Source organism: Cariama cristata, unplaced genomic scaffold, assembly GCF_000690535.1.
Source record: "Cariama cristata isolate BGI_N322 unplaced genomic scaffold, ASM69053v1 scaffold22316, whole genome shotgun sequence".
Taxonomy (NCBI): Eukaryota; Metazoa; Chordata; class Aves; order Cariamiformes; family Cariamidae; genus Cariama; species Cariama cristata.
In genome coordinates, this window is record NW_009622977.1 from 4,314 (window position 1) to 4,636 (window position 323).

Below are 323 nucleotides of genomic sequence, written 5' to 3' on the forward strand. Positions count from 1 at the left end.
CAGCAGGAGACCGGTGAGGACATCCCGGCAGCGCAGTGCGTGGACAGCAGGGACCCCCTGTGCCTGGAGGGGACCCTCTCCTCTGCCCTCCCCGGCGCTGGCGGTGAGCACCCGGCACGGTTGGGTCGGGAGGTTTTGGTGCTGGGGAGCTGTGGGGGGAAGAAAGCTAAAGCTGAGCCCGTCGGTGAAGTCGGTGGCACCTCTGCAAAAATATATTTAAAATGGGTAAAAAGCACTGTAGGGGTGGAGAACAAAGCAGCTGAGGAGGAGGAGGGGCTGCTCCTCGGCACTGGGGGAAGGACTTTTAATTTTTGTCTGTGTTT